This window comes from Ahaetulla prasina, chromosome 1 (assembly GCF_028640845.1).
Source record: "Ahaetulla prasina isolate Xishuangbanna chromosome 1, ASM2864084v1, whole genome shotgun sequence".
In the NCBI taxonomy this organism is placed as follows: domain Eukaryota; kingdom Metazoa; phylum Chordata; class Lepidosauria; order Squamata; family Colubridae; genus Ahaetulla; species Ahaetulla prasina.
In genome coordinates, this window is record NC_080539.1 from 326,242,536 (window position 1) to 326,261,376 (window position 18,841).

Here is an 18,841-nt window from a genome sequence, read left to right on the forward strand (position 1 = left end):
ACAGGTTTCTTTTTAAAGGGGGGAAATGGATAGAAAATGAAATGGAAAGCTGGAATTGTTGAAGACTATAGACAAGCAGACAGGAACAGCACTATAGGTCTGACAAATAAATTGAGAATTAAGAATAATGGTAAAAAGGTATGCATTTGTGGAAAGGTAAATGAATATAAGAAAAACAGATTCTTAAAAAGAGCAGCAAAATGAGTCTTTCTCTTTTTCCTTCACTCTCTCCAAACAAGCCTGGTTAACAAATCCTAGAAAAATTGAGATGCAAATTTCAAAGTTGCCCATTCTTAGGGAGGTTTTGTATTCATGGGTCAGTTACACGTCAGAATCAGATTCAACACCAGTTCATGTGACTTAATTCCTTCCTCTTTAGCTTTGCCCAGATATAAAAGAAAGACTGCAATGATGATTAAAACTGCAAATCCAGGGCTCAATAGATTTGCCAGTCATGTCTGAATCTCTCCAAATTGACTCCAAATTGCATAACATTGAATCAAAGAGATGGTTTGAAGGAATACATCTATTTTATTTCCCTCTAATCATGTCTTCTCGCTGAAGTTCTGTCCATACCTATCATTGAAAGAGATGTTTAAAAATGTATTGGCTATAACTAGAAGAAAGATGTTAGAGAAGTTGCCAGAATCAAAGTGGACCATGATGTAATATAGGAGGAATAGAAAATCCAAGACCTTTGGAATTAAGAAATTAGAGAATATGTATAGAATTTATGAGAAGTTGTGAAGACAAAGTAGAGAAGATGAAGTAAGGCATAAAACAACCAAAATGTTGCTGTATCTTAGCTTGTAAGCACAAAAAAGGTCATTGGGTGGTAAAATGTATTCACCAGAGATTCTAAATGCCTATAGAGGTCTAAATAGACGGTCTTAAAGAAAATATGTAGTCCTGAAAAAGAGGGAGAAGTAAGACTGAAACTTGTGCATGGCCTATTTGGATATGAGAGGAAGGGAAAAGAAAACATCAGATTTTCAAGATTCTGTTATTATGCTATACAGATAAAATAAACTAATCATAGTTTCTGTGGTTCTTTTCCCAGACTTACTGAGATACCTGTGAATAAGATGCGGTTCTGAGCTGCATGCAAGTGTTAGTTTCCTGCTGCCAAAATGCAGCAAACAAGTTTATGAATTCAACTGGTTGAATGACTATCATAATACAAACAAGTCAGTATTGCCTCTGACTTATCTGGAGGTAACATCACAACAATTATTTTAAGGTCAAATGGAATTTTGCTTAAATGTAGCAGGATTTATCATTAATTTATTGCTAAATTATTTATTTATTAATATATTAAATAAATTAATTATTTATTGTAATGAGCGGTAGCTCAGTGGCTCAGATGAGCTTGTCGATCGAAAGGTCAGCAGTTCAGCGGTTTGAATCCCTAGTGCTACATAATGGGGTGAGCTCCCATTACTTGTCCCAGCTTCTGCCAACCTAGCAGTTTGAAAGCACATAAAAAATGCAAGTAGAAAAATAGGGACCACATATTCCTGTGAACACATTTTACTTCTCACTTTAAACCATGTTATTGACTTCCTAAAGTGTCAGATCTTTTGTACATTTTATTATTAATTATTCTGACCATTTTATGATTTTTATGGATTTGATATTATTTAAACTTTTGATAGTTTCTTGGAGTACAAATGAGTTATGGAACAAAACCTTACAAAATTATTTTATATATTCCAAATATCCAAATAAGTATGATATTTGAGAGTCAGTGTGATGTAGTGGTTAAGGATCTAACATGATAGATTACAGTCTATAACCTTCTATGAAGAAGACTGCAATGGGTTGATTCAGGCTTATAATTCCAAAAGCTAGTTTAGAAACCAGCTACAGTATACAAGCTATCTATCTCAAATCTAGATAGCTTACTAAAAAGCAGAGACATCACCCTGCCAACAAAAGTGCAAATAGTCAAGGCAATGGTTGTCCCAGTTGCAATGTATGGCTGTGAAAGTTGGACCATAAGAAAGGCTGAGCGCCAAAGAATTGAAGCCTTTGAACTATGGTGCTGGAGAAGACTCCTGCAAGTCCTTTGGATTACAAGGTAATCAAACTGCTCAGTCCTAGAGGAGATCAACCCTGATTGCTCTTTAGAAGGCCAGATCCTGAAGATGAAACTCAAATACTTTGGCTACCTGAGAAGGAAGGACTCACTGGAGAAGAGCCTAATGATGGGAACGATTGAAGGCAAAAGAAGAACGGGATGACAGAGAATGAGGTGGCTGGATGGAGTCACTGTAGCAGTAGGCCTGAGCTTAAATAGACTCCAGAGGATGGTAGAGGACAGGAAGGTCTGGAGGAACATTGTCCATGGGGTCACAATGGGTTGGACATGACTTCGCAACTAACAACAACAACACAGTAAACAAAAGTATACGATCAACCCAACAATTCTTTTTCTTTCTTTCTTTAATTTGAGTCTACAATTAAGATGGCCTATAACATATTGTATATTGAATTATAATAACATTAGCCAGATACAGGGGTATCTGCAGGAAACAAAGTCAAGATGGTGACCATGACCATATGGTCAATACTCTGCACATTTTACATACTTTTATTTTTAAAGAGCACTTTCAATTTTGACAATAAGAAGAAAGAAGCCCCCCTTCTTCCTACCCCAAAATACTGGCTTTCTTTTCTTTCAAAAATCTATAGCCCAGACTGTGAGATCTGATTCTGGATATGTTTCTTTCTAATCTGACCATTATTTTCCTATTTCCCATAAAAAACAAAGATCAAGAATAAACATAAACTGGCTATATGATACTCAGTAAGTATTATATATTCTTGCCCAAAGATTGTTTAGTAATTACATATAGTCCATCAAGAGGACATGGTCTAATTTGTGATTTAAGTAACTGACCTGGAACAAAAGAGCAACCACTTTATAGATGGAATTGATCCAAGCTCTACACTCTTTATCTCAAGAGCAGGGAATATAATGTGTACAGACTTAGCTCAGGGGAAAAACATAAAAAAAACTTCTACTGTGAATTTGAGAAAACAACAAAAGGAGACAATGTTCCAGAGGTGGGTTTCAGCAGGTTCTGACCAGTTCTGGAGAACCAGTAGCAGAAATTTTGAGAAGTTTGGAGAACCGGTAGTAAAAATTCTGACTGGCCACGCCCCCATCTATTCTTTACCTCCCAAGTCCCAGCTGATCAGGAGGAAATGGGGATTTTGCATTAACCTTCCCCTGGAGTGGGGTGGGAATGGAGATTTTACAGTATTCTTCCCCTGCCATGCCCAGCAAGCCACGCCCAGTAAGCCACATCCACAGAACCGACAGTAAAAAGTTTTCAAACCCACAAATGTTCCCATCCTGAATGGTTCACTTCTTAAAATTATTTATAGTATTATACTCTGTAAAAACGGCAGGAAATCAGGAATCTTCTGGGGAAGAAAAGACACGTGTTTTAGTTTATAAATGAAACAACTGTGGAATGAATGTGGAAGAGTAGAATAAAATTCTGTTTGATCAAAATGTTGGAATTCTCTCCTGAAATCGATAAGCAGGTATCTTGCATATCTGGTACTAATCTCATTAATTAGATCAGCTGAGTATATGAAAGGGATAAACACGATGGTGAAATCCATTTTTTTTTACTATCGGTTCTGTAGGCATGGCTTAGTGGGCGTAGTGTGGCTTGGTGGGTGTGGCTTGGTGGGCATGGCACGGGAAGGATACTGCAAATCCCCATTTCCTCCTCACTCCTGAGAGAAGGATATTGCAAAATCTCCATTCCCACCCCATTCTGGGGCCAGCCAGAGGTGGTATTTGCCGGTTCTCCGAACTGCTCAAAATTTGCGCTACCAGTTCTCCAGAATCTGTCAGAACCTGCTGGATTTCACCCCTGGATAAACAGTTGTAAGTGAGACCTAAGTTAAATATACACAATTAACAGATATATTTAGAAACATTCTTATGTGCCCATTTTACAGGAAACAGAGTTGGAAGGGACTCTGTAGGTCATCTAATCCAACCGCCTGCCCAAGCAGGAGACCCTACACCATTTCTGACAAATGGTAGTCCACTCTTTTTTCAAAGTTTCCAATGATGAAGCTCCTACAACTTCTGAAGGCAATCCATAGCATAGCATGGTTAAGGACCCCAAGATAATGTAGCACGCAAATTTATACTAAGTAGCTGGTATGTTTTGTTGTGACATGCAAATATATCCTTTTTCTTAACTTCAATTTTCTTGAACAATGAATGCACATTTGGCAAATGAAAATATTGTGTTGTTTGCACACACCTATACATAAGTCTGGGACTACACTTAATGCCATCTGAGCATTCACTGTTGTCTCTATGTGTTTGTATGTCTATGGGGATATGTATGTACTCTATATGTGTGCGCACACACACATAATGAACAGTGAATAACAGAAAAATGTACCTTCCCTTCTGCTTTTACCTAGTGTGTGGTTAATTCCACTGGGTGTAGCTCTGGTTCTGTTTCTATTTATACATACGTTAAAATATATGGAAGCTGGTATATACTGTTTGCTGCTAAAAGGTTAGGCTTCATGTCTTGTGCTTAATATTTAAAAAGGAGACGTACAATGCATTTATCAATGTGTATTTGCTAAAACAATAAAGCATCTCTGGATTGACTGAGATGTCAAGATTATTTCTAATCCTCTTTTTCCAAAATTAATTAATAAAATGCCTAAAACATCCCTTTATAATTATTCAATTTTCCACTGAACTATGCGTTATCTTGAAATTATTACTTTCCTCTTTGAATTCAAAATAACACGTGAATCCAATCACACTTGGCCAATAAAAAAAAAAAATCTATTCTATTCTAAAATAACTTTTAGAAAAAATGCATATATTTTACTTCTCCTGTTGGCACCAGAAATATGAAATTTGATCAAGTTATGAATCAGAGATGGAGTGTTACAGCACAATTTTAAAAATATTGAATTCCAAATACTTGTAAAGCTTTATATTTAGTGGATAGCCGCTAAAAGCTATGATCCAAGAACTATTCAGTAAGCATTTTTGAAAAAGACATACATGGATATTTATGATATTTCCACTTAAATGGATGCCAAATCTGCAGATAAAATCTGTACATAAAATGTTTTACACTTAAGTTCTGTGAGAATGTAACAATGGTCCAGGATGGAATGAGTTCAGCTCTTAATAGGAAGAACTGGAAAGGCAGTTTCCATAAAGAAGTGGAGAGCTATGAAGCTGCATTTGGGATGATGGAGATGCTGCATTTAGGAAAAATTGAACCATTCTACAGTTACGACCCCCCCAAAATGGACATTGAGCAAAAAAGCTTTGTCCGGAATCGTTAGTACTACAACAGTTACATTCTTTCTGAAAATACATTCATGCAGTGTCAAATGTTATTGATTATAATAATACAATATATACAATATTGCAATACAATTATAATCCAGTATTCCATCATTAAAAGATCACCTGAAACATATCTAAGTTGTGTGAAAGTTTGAAGTACTGTAAAGTAAAATGATTTACTTTTTTATACCAAAGAGATTACAAGTAAGTACTATAAAGTTATAAAAATAATTAATTTACAATTAATATAAAATATTATAAATTTTAGTAAATTACAATGAGGTTTTTTCTTAAAAGAAAAGAAGATAAAATCAACTATGAATGTGATATCATACACTAAGCTCAATGGAAGATACCAGCACAGCAAGCATTTAATAGTCAGAAAAAGTCAGAAGAACATTTCAAATATTAAATACATTTTACAAAATTTAGTTACAAAATTTAAACATGAAACGTTCATGTCATACTGACACTGTAACTATCTACCCACATCAGTCACATTGCAGTTATACAGGGCATGTATGTAAATAGAATGCCAAATGTTTATAAATTCAATTAAATACCACTGCTAAGACATTTTGTCTAGAAAATGAAAATATGTTTCTGTAAACAAGTTTCTTCGATGGGAAATGTTGCCCATGGAAGGACAGAACTGAGAAATCATAACATTGTTTATTGATTATTATCCTGAAGTTAACCTTGGAGTTAATCTATGTGTTGTGACCTAGGCCCAAGTAGTTATTACCAGACAATCAGTCCTAAACAAATATATTTTATTAGAACAGCTGAGAATTACTTCATTCTCAGCTTAGTCCAAATTAAGTCCAAAACAAAGTCCTTCAGAAAAAGTCCTTCGGCCTTATCACAAACCTTTGTCTTCTTTGGCACCCTGCCAAAGGCTTTTCTTGGCAAGAACCCCATGAAGTTCAGACACAGGAGATGCCGACAAGAAACAATGGTAGCAATGTTGCTTTCCTACAAAGAATCCAAGAGCCACTGCTGCTCTTTTAAGCCTTATGGGAGGGGTCAATCATCTCCTGGCCTTACTCCTGAGTCCTTTTTGCTTTACCTGCTCTTGCCTTCTGGCAGCTCTTCGCATGTGTGCACTAGGAACAGGCTCCTCCTGTTCCTCTGCCTCTCTGCTGTCTGCCTCTGGAGGCTCCGGAGTCCGCACATCGCTCCCAGATGGCCCTGGCCCCATCTCTGCCTCTGACACATAGACCTCCTCCGGGCCTTCCCCTGACTCCAGGACTGACCCATTGTCCTCCTCAGCCTCCTCACTGTCTGACTCCGCTGCCAGCTCCACAGTCTGCTGGCAGACCACAACACTATGCTGATTTGGATGCTGATTACTGATAGACGGGTGCTGGAGTCTTTTTTTGTTCTATTTTGGGCTGAGAAAACAAAGATGCTACCATTAGTAATAGGTGCCTCTCCCAAACCTCTGGAGCAGCACTTGAAAACCAATTGGCATTGACCAAATCACTACCAGCCAGTTGCAAAAGGCGGTTTACATCCTGCAAGCAAACAAGAATGCCCAGGTCCTTGGGAAGGACTCAATATCTGGATAAAAATTCAATCGAAACAACTAGTTGACAGTGAAACTAACAACCACAACAACACTAATAATAATATCTTTTTAAAGCAATCTATAACAAGAAAATAATAAACATGCTTTGAAAGAAATCATATGCATTAATTGGAGCTTCAGTTAAGCTATCACAAAGTTGTTGTCTTTTTTCAAGAGGCAACTGGACTTTCTGGTTGTCCAGTTGCCTGTTGAAAAAAAAAAAGCACCTTTGGGACAACCATGACCTGGATTAAACTATTTAATCCAGTTAAACTACTTTTTCAGGTCCTAGAACTTTGCTTGCCCAGAAATATTTTTTCTTGGACAGTTATTCTGCAAAGGATAAATATTAACCATTTTGACCTTCTTTAAAGACATGCCAATTTATGAAAAATTTAGTTTGCAACCTTCTAAGTTGTCATGCTATAGTGAAACACAGATTCCTCTGTCACAATGATTTATTTACATTCATTTTCCCAAAACAAACTGTGTTGTTGCATGATTTGGAAATTAACTATATAGTTAATTTATTGGCATTCTTTCCTTGAATGGCCTTAAATGACACGAGTTTATGGTTTTATAATCAAGAAACTGCCATCAGCAAATAGCCCAAAAAATCTAAGACCACCCCACCCACACAGAAAAGCAAGACACCAGAATATAAACTGACAGTAAACAGCACTTCTTACTATCACTGATGATGTTATATAGTTTGAGTAATGAAACATCTGCAAGAAAACAAGCAAGCTCAGAGAGCACCAAACACCCCTCATTTCAACCTTGGACTACATCTATTCTTTTTTATTGGTATCTTCGTTTTATTTTGCCAGAATCGTTTTTCTTCCATTTACAGATATTTGCATTTTGTGAGTTTCTCCATTTCTCTCTTGTACTCTGCTGTTTGCTTGCAATGTCCACTGTCCAGACTATTTTGTCTTTCTTATTACAATTGTTAAATCTGGGGTGTTATGTGACTTTTTTTCTCCTAGTGTTATTTATTCACAAAAATATGAAGTCACAGCTGTGAATTCATACACATCAAGTTCTCCCAAGAACTTGTATTGGCGTAGTATATGTACAGACCCAAGCAGTGTGATGCTTTGCAATCAACAAAGTGGAAATTTTGTCATGCGTGGATTTTCTAAGTGGCCAAGATTTTTTGGTATGGCACCCAGTCTGCCTCTAAATGCTCATGTCTGATGTCTCATGTCCTTGACTCCCAGTGAAAGAATGTTGTTGTTGTTCTGGCTATACATCTCACCCTGTTGCCATTCAACCCCCTCCCAGTTCCCACAGCATCCCCATCCGGTAAGTGTGACAGCCCTAAAAATCCAAACAAAAAAATGGCCTTCAGGGCTTACAGGCTGCCCCCCTTAACCGAAAAGTGTGTCCTGAAATGAGAGATATATAGGAGATTAGTCCAGGGATCCCTAACCACCTCTTCCCCTGCACACCAGAAGGAGCCTTTGGCTTATTAGGGAATTTATCATGGAATTATTTTACTAGCCTATCTGCCTTCACGTCCCAGCTTTTAACTCAAGTGGCCTCAGACAAAGGGTATACTTTCCAATGGACCAAATACTGCAACCGACCCCTATAATTTAGATTCTATAATTTAGAATCTAAAATTTTCTTAACTTCATAATGGGTTTCTCCTTGCACTACCATTGGTTTAGGTGCTAGGCGATCCTGTGGTCTCAATCTTGAACTAACAGCAGACTTCAGCAAGCTGCTTTGAAAGACTGGATGCACTTTTCCTAACAAGCGTGGTAGGCCAAGTTGAATCGTTACTGGGTTAATTACTTTCACTATCTGGAATGGCCCTAAGAATTTAGGACCTAGCTTTTTGTTGGGTAATTTCAACTTAATGTATTTGGTAGACAGGTAAACTCGATCTCCTACATGGAAGGGGGGGCTGTAGAGATCGGCATTTATTTGCTTGCTTTTTGTATGCTTCTGCTGCCTTCGGTAGTGTTTCTTGGTGTTTCCCAACCCGTCCTGAGTGACTCCATCCATTCAGCTAGAATCATGGATGAAGGCATCTCTCTCGGCAGCTTGGGCATGGGAAAGAATTCCATGACTTGAAAAGGGATTAATTCAGTGCTGCTATGTACAGCATTGTTGTAAGCTACTTCTTTGAAAGGCAGCAGGTCTGCCCAATTTTCTTACTGGTAAACCACATAGCATCTTATATACTGTTCCACCATGGCATTCGTACTTTTAGAAGTTCTATTCGTGCTTGGATGAAAAGCCAAGCTGAGTCCCTGAGTCCCCACCCCAAAGGAAATCCAAGTCCCTTTCCCCACACCCACATGTCCATCACATGGTCCAATCAGCCACCATCCTAACCGGAGTAGCTTCTCAGTCACAGCTCTCCAGGTGCAGGTTGAACGTCCTTGACTCCCAGTGAAAGAATGTTGCTGTTGTTGTTATGGCTATACATCTCACCCCGTTGCCATCCAATTTCCCTCCCAGTTCCCATAGCATGCCCATCCACTAAGTGTGGCAGCCCTGAAGATCCAAAGAAAATTACAGATGTTCCAGGGATTCATTTTTGGCAACTGAGTTGTATCATTGTCTACAATTTTTGTGATCTTCTTGCATGGGCTAAGTATATGATCGACTGTTTGTACTATATGGACTTTGAATTATTTGACATCCTTCATTATAGATGCCAGGTCTTTTTGGGGCACTACTTTTCGTTTCTGTCAATCTGGACAGGGGAGGACGTGAGCAGATCAATTCACAGGTTGTTTCACTGCTGGCATTTACTGGTTCTCTAATTACTATTACTACTACTACTACTAAGTTATCATTTCTGTAGTTCGTATCAGTTATTTCCTCTATATTTCCAGTTGTTATATGAGTTTCTTCTATTATTCTACTGTTGCTTTGGGTCTTCCATTTTCAGAATTTTTCTTAATCTCTTCCAGTTCTTCATTCCTGAATGTTTTATTTCTGGTAATGAATCTGCTAATCCTTCTTCAGTGATATTTGAGTCTGAATAAATTCCTTTCTACAGTTCAAACATTCACTTTAAGTAGTCCCATTTTGTTGGTTCCAACTGATAATGTGTTTTTAATTATAGGCCATAATGTGTTTGCAATTTTCAAAAACAGCATTCTTTGTCTGGGTTATTGTTCGTTGTGTAATCCTACAGGGCTAAACCCCATTGCCCAACCATAGCTCCTGGTTTCCATTGCTGACTTGTTGACAGATGCCCAGGAATTCTACCATCTGAAGCATTCCTTGTTAATTTGGATGACAGCTGATTCTTTTGCTGTTTTCTCAGTAGTTAATGGATTAATGGACACACTAAGTCTTTCTCTTTTGCTAAGCCTTGCGAGGCATGGGTGACCCTTTGATAGAATATATTATTGTCTGCATAGGTCATCAGAAGATCACAAGCTCCTCCCCCATGACAAGGGGATATCCCTGAAGGGGCTATTGTTGTTTTTATTATTCAGATTATTTTAAGAATAATAATTACTTTAAGTATTATTTCTTTGCTTCTAAACTTTTAAAAGATACTGATTTTCAGGAAAGGATGATTCCCTTTAGGAAAGCTATCTATTCTAGCCACTTTATTTATGACAACGTTAAAACATAATTTCAATGAAATGTATTTTGAACAACAACAACAACAACACTTGTTGCAAAACATGGTTAGAAAAGTTATGGTGGAAATTGATACAATTCCTGAATCAAAATACCATTAGGTGATATTTTTTTTTTACTTCTCTTCACACCTGCCTTTGGATTTATCACTGAACTACAGTTTAGATCTCAACAATTTCATCATGTTGTTTTGCTGACTTAATATAACGAATTGCTTCAACGTGAGCAACTGGCCATTTCAAGCTACAGCTTATTCAAATTCCATGAGATTGGGTTGTACCATACAGTATAAGCACAGAGGGTTCAACTAAGGGAGTGATGATTATTGGTAGTACTTACCTTCTATTTCATAGTCCATTTACATTAAAAGAAAACCATTCCTTCTCATTAAATCTACAGTATTTCATACTGATGTGATACTTTGAAAAAGCTCCTTGATCTTCACAGTAGAGCCTTAGCTATTTTCATTTAAGAGCTGATTAGGAGATACTAGACAGGGGCAACTTTCATAATGAAAGCAAATTGCACGTTGGCTGTGCATGACCGCACAAGGGACAAATTTTCTCTCTGCAGCTTTCATTTTAGTTCTGGAGATCTCCAGAGAACTTAAAGCAGCTCTATTTGTTTTAATGAAATCCAATGGCTGCAATGATCACAGTTCCCATGGTGGGAGGGAAAAATGGCATAGACTTACATTTTTGAAAGTGTTCACAACAGGAAATGGTATACAGAATATTAGGGAATTATAAAGAAATTATTATCTGTGCTGACATGTGCATGATTAGAGTTTAATATAATATCTGATAAATAAATTAACCTTATGGTTCTATAGCAGAGGTCTCCAACCTTGGTAACTTTAAGACTTGTGGACTTCAACTGCTAGAATTCCTCAGCCAGCTTTGCTTAAAGTTGCCAAGGTTGGAGACCCCTGTTCTATAGGATGGATGGAGATAATATATGAATACAATGGCAAGTGGAAGGAATAGACAATAAACTGCCATGCTGATCCAATGTGGGATGGCAGGTGTGATCAGTGTTAGTCTGGGATATCCATCATGGCCTGTTCACCTTGGGAGACCCTTCTGGACACATATATGTCCAATGACATAGTCCATAATTTCATTTAGCCACACACGCCCCTTCACCTCGTTAAAGTCCTAGTCATAGAAGGAGTTCTATATTTTTCAATATATGAAAAAACAATGGCAACAATTTGCCTTAATGATTTTAAAGTGGAAATCAACATAGAATGAGTTATACAACAAGGCAATACAATATTCCCTACCCTTTTCTCAGCCCTAACCCTTAAAAAGTATTTTGCAAACTTGACTGTGCAAAAGATGGAATAAAAATCAATGGCACTTATTAAAGTTGCTCAATAGTAGTAACTGTGAGAGGGATCTTAGAGTCCTAGTGGACAGTCACTTAAATATGAGCCAGCAGTGTGCAGCAGCTGCCAAAAAAGCCAACACAGTTTTGGGTTGTATAAACATAGGGATAGAATCAAGATCACATAAAGTGTTAAAGATAAGGCTCTGCGCATGCGCAAGATGGCGGCCCGCTAGGTGAACGGAGCCGCCGACGGGAAGATCGCCGCGGGATGGCATTGCCCAGACGGCTAGCCGAGCCGCCTATACCCCCCGGCCCGCTTTGTCAGCTTCTCGGCAGCCGTGGGAGGGGTCTGCGGGCCTTTTCGGTGCCACGGCTGCCGAGAACGAGGCCGGGTGAGGGAGAGCGGCGAACGGCGGCCATTTCCTGGGTGCGTGGGGCGAGGTGAGGCCGCAGCCGCGGAACATAGGCTTGCTGGTCCATCATGGCCTGTGGACTGTGGATTGCTGAGTGCTGGACTACCTTGGGTATGTTTCCTTCCCCCCAGCTTGGTTTTCTCGGGATTGTTTTCTCTGGACGAAGGGGGTGGAGAGTTTACCGGCCTTCCATTGCCGGCTCGCCCACTGCCTTCCCTGCAGGGAGGTTCTCTGAGGACATTTTACCCCATTTATGCCGTATTTGGGATCTACGGCCTATTACATCTTACCGGCCTTCCTCAGAGGTGCCTGGCCCGGTTTCTGGGAAAGGCCCTGGATCTGAGGAGCGGCCAGGTTTCTGGATTAATTCTGGATTAACTTGGAATGTGGGATTTGTCTGAGGCTTCCCTGGAAGATTTTTATCTTGAACCATCTTAACAGAGGGAATTGGCGTGGTGATTACTGGAGATGTTCCAGCCGTTGGAGACCTATTTCTCCCACTATTATTTAAGCACTGTCATCTGCATTTATATGGCCTTTTGGGATCTTTGGCCAGGATTGTTCTTTGGAACTGTAGTGGAAGAGACTTGGAGACCGATTTGAGACCTGTCGGAGGATGTACCCACCTCGTTTTCCCCATGGATTTTGGGACTGGGCTACTTTTTCCATCTTCCATCCTTAGCCTATCTATCATTTCAGCCACCATCGGATGATGGGTATCCATGTGCAGAACTATAGACTAATATCTTGCCATCCCGGACAATGATCAGCTCCCGGCGACTGTTATCCCTAGCGGAGTATTATTTGCACGATTCGCCTTTGCTATTCGGTACAGGAGCTCTTGCGCCTGCAGGTGCCCCGCCGCAGGAATGGCCTGCTTTACCAAGGGCCGGCCTCAATGACGGATCTTGGGATCCACAGAGGTGGCATGCGAAGAGGAAGAGCCTTTGGGGTTTTAGATAGGGCATTTTAAGGGGTGGGAGGGTAGGCGGGTGTTGGGGAAACCCGCCGGGTGGGGTATCAGTTCCTCGCATGCTCATGGCGGTGAGTTAATAGGTCCGAAGGTTATGGGGGGAGTTCAGGTCCCATTGGTAGAGGGTGGTGCTATTTGCACGGTTTGGGGGAGGGGCAGATTTGGCGGAAGCGGGGGCTCGGATCATGTTATGGGGGCGCGCGTTCGATGCTTGCAGGCGATCGCGCGCCCCGAGCCTCCAGACTTCTCCCGTTCCCCGGATAGTCAAGACCCTCAGAGCCTGGGCCTTCGGCTGGTGCTGTGTAATGCACGGTCCGTGGCCAATAAGGCCCCCCTAATTCACGATCTTATTCAGGGGGGTGCCGCGGACTTTATAGGCATTACGGAGACCTGGTTGGGCGCAGAAGGGGGCGTGCCCCTGGTACAGATGTGCCCACCAGGTTTCCGTGCATTCCATCAGCCGAGAGCCCAGGGCAGGGGTGGGGGGGTGGCGGTTGTGATTAGGGAGAGTCTGGAGCCGAGGGAGACCACTGTGCCTCAGATTGTCGGGTGTGAATCCCTCCTTGTGAAGTGGGGCCATAGATGTCAGATGGGCTTGCTGGTCGCGTACCTGGCTCCTTGCTACGTGACAGCTGCCCTGCCCGAGCTCCTGGAGGTGCTTGCTGGGGTGGCAGTTGAGACCCCCAGACTTTTAGTCATGGGGGATTTTAACTTGCCATCTGCCGGCTCGTCATCGACAGCAGCTCGGGAGTTCACGGCTTCCATGACGGCCTTGGACCTGACTCAAGTAGTTGATGGCCCCACCCACACGGGGTGGTACACTCGATCTGATTTTGTCTCTGGTCAGTGGTTGAGAGATCTGGACTTACAGGAAATAGTCATCGAACCTTTGTCATGGTCAGATCACTCTCTCCTTCGCCTGGACTTTCTGACCGCCATCCAACACCGCAGGGAGACGGAGCCGATGCGTTGGTTCCGTCCCAGGCGCCTGATGGACCCTGAGAGGTTCCGGACGGAGCTTGGGCCATTCCCTGAGGGTCTGGCTCGCGGCACGTCTGAGGAACTTGTTGCGGCCTGGGAACGGGCCGCGGCGGGGGCCTTAGATCGTGTCGTGCCTTTGCGGCCTCTGACCCGGCGCAGGCCCCACCCGCCTCCTTGGTCCCCCGAGGAGCGGAGGGGGATGAAGCGCCGGAGAAGACGCCTAGAGAGCATTTGGAGGTCTAGCCGTTCTGAGGCTGATCGGACACTAGTGAAGTCCTATACTAGGACTTACCTAGTGGCATTGAGGGAAGCGAGGCGTTGCTACGCCTCCTCCCTCATTGCGTCGGCAGATAACCGCCCAGCCGCCCTGTTCCGGGTGACTCGTTCCCTCCTTCATCAGGGGGAGCGGGATGACCCGCTGCAGGGGCGTGCTGAGGAGTTTAACGTTTATCTATCCGATAAAATCGTTCAGCTGGGGGACGGGTTGGACCAAAATTGCGGTGACCCTGGTGAGGTGCCCGAGGGTGGTCTTGGTGACATTGTCTGGGATGAGTTTGACCCTGTGGCTCCCGAGGACATGGACAGGTTGTTGGGTAGGCTGAATGCCACCACGTGTTTACTGGACCCGTGCCTCCTGGCTGGTGCTGGCCACTCAGGAGGTGACACGAGGCTGGCTCCAGGCGATTACGACCGCTTCTTTGGTGGAGGTGTCTTCCGCCGCCTTGAAAGAGGCGGTGGTGAGACCCTCCTTAAGAAGCCTTCCTGACCCGCTGTTTTAGGTAATTATCGTCCGGTCTCCAACCTTCGCGGCGAAGGTTGTAGAGAGTATGGTGGCATATCAGTTTCCCTACACCTGGATGAAACCGTCTATCTAGACCTGCTCCAGTCCGGTTTCCGGCCCGGTTACAGCACGGAGACGGCTTTGGTCGCGTTGGTGGATGATCTCTGGAGGGCCAGGGATAGGGGTTGTTCCTCTGCCCTGGTCCTATTAGACCTCTCAGCGGCTTTCGATACCATCGACCATGGTATCCTGCTGCGCGGTTGGAGGGATTGGGAGTGGGAGGCACCGTTTATCGGTGGTTCTCCTCCCATCTCCGGCCGGTCGCAGTCAGTGTTGACAGGGGGCAGAGGTCGGCCCGAGGTGCCTCACTTGTGGGGTGCCGCGGGGTCGATCCTCTCGCCTTCTGTTTAACATCTACATGAAGCCGCTGGGTGAGATCATCAGTGGTTTCGGTGAGGTATCAGCTGTATGCGGATGACACCCAGCTGTACCTTTCCACGCCGGACCACCCCAACGGTTATCAAGTGCTGTCCCGGTGTCTGGAGGCCGTACGGGTCTGGATGGGGAGAAACAGGCTCAAACTCAATCCCTCCAAGACAGGGTGGCTGTGGATGTCGGTATCCCGGTACAGTCAGCTAAATCCGCGGCTGACCATCGGTGGCGAGTCATTGGCCCCGATGGAGGGGGTGCGCAACTTAGGCGTCCTCCTGGATGAACGGCTGTCTTTAGAAGGCCATTTGACCGCCGCTCCAGGAGAGCGTTACCAGGTTCGCCTGGTACGCCAGTTGCGCCCCTTTCTGGACCGGGATGCCCTGTGCACAGTCACTCACGCACTCGTGACGTCTCGCCTGGATTACTGCAATGCTCTCTACATGGGGCTCCCCTTGAAGGGCATCCGGAGGCTGCAGTTAGTCCAGAATGCAGCTGCGCGGATGATAGAGGGAGCCCCTCGTGGCTCCCACATAACACCCATCCTGCGCAGGCTGCACTGGCTACCTGTGGCCTTCCGGGTGCGCTTCAAGGTGTTGGTGACCACCTTTAAAGCGCTCCATGGCATAGGGCCGGGTTATTTACGGGACCGCCTACTGCTACCGAATACCTCTCATCGACCCGTGCGCTCTCACAGGGAGGGACTCCTCAGGGTGCCGTCAGCGAGGCAATGTCGTCTGGTGGCGCCCAGGGGGAGGGCCTTCTCTGTGGGGGCTCCCACCCTCTGGAACGAACTGCCCCCGGGACTTCGTCAACTTCCGGACCTTCGGACCTTCCGCCGTGAGCTCAAAACATACTTATTTCATTGCGCAGGACTGAGTTAGGTTTTAATTAATGGGTTTTAAGTGGGGTTTTATTTTTTATATTTTTAATTATTTTAATTGTTAGGCTTCATAATAAGTTTTTTAATTGTTTTTTAGATTGTATTTATCTGTTTTTTAAATGCCTGTAAACCGCCCTGAGTCCTGTGGGAGATAGGGCGGTATATAAATTTGAACAATAAATAAATAAATAAATAAAAAATAAATATAATGCCTTGGTAAGGCCATACTTGGAATATTGCATTCAGTTTTGGTTGCCACAATACAAAACAAAAAATGTTGTGGTCCACGATACAAAAAAGATGTTCTTTCTGAGTTCAGAGAAGAGCAACAAAGAAGATAAGGGTTCTGGAGACTAAACGATATGATGAACAGTTGAAAGAACTAGACACGTCTAGTCTAACAAAGAGGAAGGCTAGAGGTGACATGATAATAGTGTTTCAATACTTAAAGGACTATCACAGAGAAGAAAGGGTTGGCGTATTCTCCAAAGCACCTGAAGACAGGACAAGAAGTAATGGATCAAATATTATCAAAGACAGTTCCAATCTAGAACTAAGGAAAAATTCCTTGGCCACAATATAAAAAAGATGTTGAGACTCTAGAAAGAGTGCAGAGAAGAGCAACAAAGATAATTAAGGGACTGGAGGTTGTAACATATGAAGAACAGTTGCAGGAACTGGGTATTTCTAGTTTAATGAAAAGAAGGACTAGTGGAGACAAAATAGCAGTGTTCCAATATCTCAAGGGCTGCCACAAAGAAGAGGGAGTCAAGCTATTCTCCAAAGCACCTGAAAGCAGGACAAGAAGCAATGGATGGAAACTAATCAAGGAGAGAAGCAACTTAGAACTAAGCAGAAATTTCCTGACAGTTAAAACAATTAATCAGCTGAACAACTTGCCTCCAGAAGTTGTGAATGCTCCAATACTGGAAGTTTTTAAGATGTTGGATAACCATTTGTCTGAAGTGGTGTAGGGTTTCCTGCCTAAGCAGGGAGTTGGACTAGAAGACCTCCAAGGTCCCTTCCAACTCTGTTGTTCTATTCTATAATTTAAGATTTACAGATAATGTTGTTCTCTTCTCACAAGACCCAGAAAAGCTACAAAAGCACATACAAGAGCTGTACAATGCAGGAGAACCATTTGGCTTAGAAATAAACCTGAAAAAGAGCCAGGTTATGTTAAATAAATTTACCAAAGAAAGAAAAAATATATCTGGAGAAGAATTAGACAGAGTGGACTGCTACATATACTTTTGCCAATGGATCTCAATGGAAAGTGATACATAACGGAAATTGAATGTCATGTTAAGTGTGGTTGGCAAGCATTCAGCAAGCATAATTTTTAAGAACAATTTCCCCTATGCCTGAATAGAAACTTTTTGATCAGTGTGTACGACCTCTGTGCTAACATATGGCAGTGAAACATGGACACTAACCTCACAATCAATACAAAAGCTATGAGTACAAAAGAATCATGGAAAGAATCATGCTTGGCATTACAAGGCAAGACAAGCTAGAAAGGCCTGCATGTGGATTAGAGAACAAATGAAAGTATACAATATCATCAAGAGAGTAAAGAAAAGAAAAGAAAATGGGGATGGGGATGGTCACATAGCAAGAAGAACTGATGGCAGGTGAACTAAGGCAGTCATAGAATGGATCCCACTTGATAAAAAAAACACCCACAAAAGAGACCTAAGATGGATCAATGACATCAGCAAATATTGCAGATCCAACCGGCAAAAGAAAGCTCAGGACCCTATTGTTTGGAAACATGCTTTCATCCTACAATGGATAGACAATGAGGAGGAGGAGGAGGAGGAGGAGGAGGAGGAGGAGGAGGAGGAGGAGGATATGCATGCATAAGTTTCTCTGTGCTAATATGCTTTGCAGATTTTGTACATTTTCTTTTTGTTGTTGTTCTGGAAATCACAAAACAGCTAATGATATTGTGACTATGATGCTAGTCAACATGCAGAGCGGATCTGGCTGCCTTCTTGTTGGACCACATATTGTGCAGGAACTTCTGATGAAAGCTGTGCTGTATTGTAAAGTTGCAAGTTGTGTCCTCTCAATACAAACTGTTGTGTCTTCAGCCCCCGAGCCGGGCCTCCTGGCAGAAACTGACTCGGAGAGTGAGGGGGAAGAGCCGATAGGGCTTCCCTCTGCAGGACCTTCCTCTCTGGCTCCACTCCAGATTCCAGAGGCAGGCCAGGTGGAGGAGGAGGAGATGACACGGCCTCTTTCCCCCGACCCCTCCTTCTCCCTGGCAACACCCCAAGAGCCAGCTGAGGAGGATCAATCTTGGCTAGATGCAAGGCAGCGACACCGAGGGACATGTGCGCAGCAAAGGAAAGGGAGGGGCCAGCCCAGGGAGTGCTGAGTCACGGAGCCATACCCACAGGGAAAAAAGTGGGTGGAGCTGCCATTGGGCTTCGTGACGGACAAAAACTGACTTTTGGAAACTTTGGCTGCTTTATTGTGAGTCTAAGGACTTGGCTC